The sequence below is a fragment of the Manacus vitellinus genome, unplaced genomic scaffold (genome assembly GCF_001715985.3).
Source record: "Manacus vitellinus isolate BGI_N305 unplaced genomic scaffold, ASM171598v3 scaffold_46_pilon, whole genome shotgun sequence".
Classification (NCBI taxonomy): domain Eukaryota; kingdom Metazoa; phylum Chordata; class Aves; order Passeriformes; family Pipridae; genus Manacus; species Manacus vitellinus.
In genome coordinates, this window is record NW_021940578.1 from 6,096,135 (window position 1) to 6,099,535 (window position 3,401).

A 3,401-nucleotide genomic window follows, 5' to 3' on the forward strand; every position below is an offset into this window, starting at 1 on the left:
CACCTCCCTGGAGGAAAGCTGGGATGGTGCAGACACAGGAGACCCCCCTCGCTTTTGGGACACGAATACCAACAACTTTGTCCCGCCTGTCAAAGCCCAGACGGAAGGGCCAAGGAAGAGGTTGTGCTCCGGGTTCTCCACGGCTTTATTTCACCGCGGTGCTGGTCAGTCCAGCTCAGGCCGCGTACAGGAGCTTCTGGGGAAATTAAAAGAAAATAAGTGGCCAGCCAGTAACTTTTCGCTTGTTTGGTTGTTGCTCCTTTTCCTGTGAACCAGGATGAAGGGAAGCGATTCCGGCCACCACGTGGGAAATGCGTGGTAGCACAGGGCTTGATGGCTGGAGTGCCCTGCAGTGCCTTCACCTCCCCGTCCTCACAGCCCTCCTCAAGGTGAGCTTCACCTTGCTACAGCCCAGGTATTTAATTTTTTTTAGGTTTCTCAGGGCCGTCAAAGCAGAGTTTGCTGGTGTTGGGTTTTGCATTTTTGCATATTTGTTTTCCTCCTGCTCCTCAGGCCACAATCAGCCTTCTTATGTAATGACTTGTGTTATATAAACTCCATTCTTCAAGGAACAGTCATTAACCTACTACTGGGTATTGAAAATACCAAAATACTGTCACACAATTAAAACCACTAAATGGTGTCCTCAAATTAGAGCACAGATTGCATTGCAGATGATTTTTTTGATTTTTTTTTTTTTTTTACTTTTAATTTAAACCACACACATGAAACGTTTGACAAGCCAGGCACTTCATGCCTAGGAAGGCATCTCTTGCCACACTCTGCCCAACTCCTGAGAGTTCTCTCCTCAACAACCCTCTGCCCTCAGCTACTTCCACTTCTTATCGAGCTCAGAAGTGGATTCTACCATTGATTTGCAGAGCTCAGAAGGACTAATGTGAAGAGAATGCAGCTGGTTACTCTGCTGGTTGCAGAAAAAAGAAGCATTTTTGAAGTAACAGCCAAATAAAATCACAGGAGAGAGCAGAGAACTTGAAGACAAGTCCCAAGGAATTGCGTGGAAGTGAAGTTTTGCCTGGCTACCAGTCCATGTCCCTCATCTCTGAGCCATCCCCACGAATCAGGCATTTTAAAGCCACCTCTCCTGGCCTTAGGGGAGCTGAGAGAATATCCCAGATATTTTTCCCACTTCCTTTAAACCAAAGTTTCTCTTGAAATCTTTTGACACAGAAAATAGCTTTGACCCTGTGTTTAGCCACAGTTCTATACCTATACATGTATACTTCGTGTACCTCAAACCAGACTAGGACACCATAAAATTCCTGTACAAACTGAGCTTTTAAAATCAGAGGATTTCAACGCAAATGAAGCGTGTGGAGACAAAGTAACTACATAAATGCATAAATTTTTCAAGTTAAATGAGAAGTAACGCGTCAGAGTATGAACAGCTTTAGCTGAAGAACAAGTTATGCTCATAGAAAGCTGAAATACTGACTGTGGATCATTCAGAATACTGACTTCTCCCTCCAGATCATCCATCCATCCTTCTGCACACTGGTAAATAAACAAGTGACAAATGACCAGCTCCCAGTGCTGCTTTGCCTTATGAACAGAATGTTTAGGATGGAAAGAACTGTTCTGCAACATCCTGTAGACTCCATTATGGTTTTAGGCTTCTTAGTTAAGAGATGCAGTGAATTTCTAATTATTCGATACTTAGCACTACAGCAGCCAGAATTCTCTGCCAGCCACACACACGAGAAGTGCAACCTTTCTGTAATAAAGAGGACTCTGCTGTGAATCTCCATATACACACAAAACTTGGGTTAAAACATCCTGTGTGGGTTTTTCCTGCCTTCCTGTGAAATAACAACAAAGAGCTCTGTTTAGGACGAATTCAGTTGAAAGCAAAAACATTTTTCAAGCACTCCCCAGATTTCACCTTGCCAGGAGCAGAACTCAGCGCTGGTACCGCATGGGGAAGGAAAACTCTGCTCAAAATGCTCAGCACTGTGCCTGCTTGGAATGCCTTTTTAAAGAGAGCAACCAAAGCAGTTCAGTCCTCACAGAACCATCTCCTTCCCTTGGCTGTAAATATCCCCATGGTAACAGAGATGGTATCAGACAGACAAACGAGGAGGAGCAGAGGAGGCCAAGGAAATCCATCAAACACAGAGTCTCCAGGAACAAAATGGGACAGGACAAGCCAATTGGAAAACACACACCCTGCAAACCTTATCACAGCTGCTGCTCCAGCTCCCCAGCCCCTATTTGTTCCGATCTAGTCGTTGTCCAAGACATTTTTAAGTATTTTTAACAGACAGGCAGAACAGCACAGGTAATTCAGGGATATTAAACACTCCCAGGACCCGAGGATGATGCACTGACCCACTTGGACACTGTCCAGGACACGGATTGAGCTGGCAGAGGTCTAAGTTTTACCACAAAGCAGTTGAAACCACAGCCAACCCCCAAGATCCCAGGAGCAGTGAGGTGTAAGGTTTCTTTGGGAGCCTGACTGAGACTTGGGGATTTGCAGCTGCCAAGAAGTTATTTTCCAGCAGGGACTTGCAGTTCTCAGGTGTGGAACCCGAAATGCTGCTCTTTAATACCTGTGTGTTCTCTGACAGAGGAGGTTAAGCAGCATCACCTCATGATTTACTGCCACACAGACAAAGCTGTCTGCACAGAGGGGTGACGCTGGCCTGAGCTGAAAGCACTTGCACCAAACCCCTGCCTGTGCAAAACAGTTAACAAGGAAAATGAGGTAATTCCTGCAAGCTGCCAGAGGTCAGTGATGGAATGGGAGAAGGCAGGAGCACAAACCCCAGCCAGGAGCACAAACCCCACTTGATGCTGCTTCACTCCCAGCATCATGTTTATTGTTCACAGGTTCCTTTAAACAAAACAACTTTTAAGATCCTCTCTTGCCTGTAAGCAACAAGGCTCTACCAGTCACATTCTGAATGTGCAATAATTTGGTCTCGCTTTTATCAGTTTGAGCAGACTTTTGCTCTGTTTGTGCACACGTACCCACTTTCTGGATTTTGAGCCATAACAACCACATTTACTGTTGCTGTAAGGGAGGAAAATGCTTCCATTCAAAACTATTTTTATTTAAAAAAAACACCCAAATTTAAATTATTTCTGTTGACAGTGGAGTTTGCCATTTCTCCCCATCTTCCTTATTCATTGGGCCCTGACTGCTACAGTTACAGCCTCTCAGTTCTATTCATCTCACACAGATACTTTGTGTTTTAACTCAAAAACAAGACACTTCCTCAGCTGCTACTTTGAAAACAGACAAACTTAGAGGTTTTTCATTTTTATTGGATGCTTCCAACTTTATAGCTAATAATATACAGATACTCAGTTATTTAATTGTTCCATTCACATCCTCAGCCATTCTGTCACGTTAAATTTAAAAAAAAAAAAAAAAA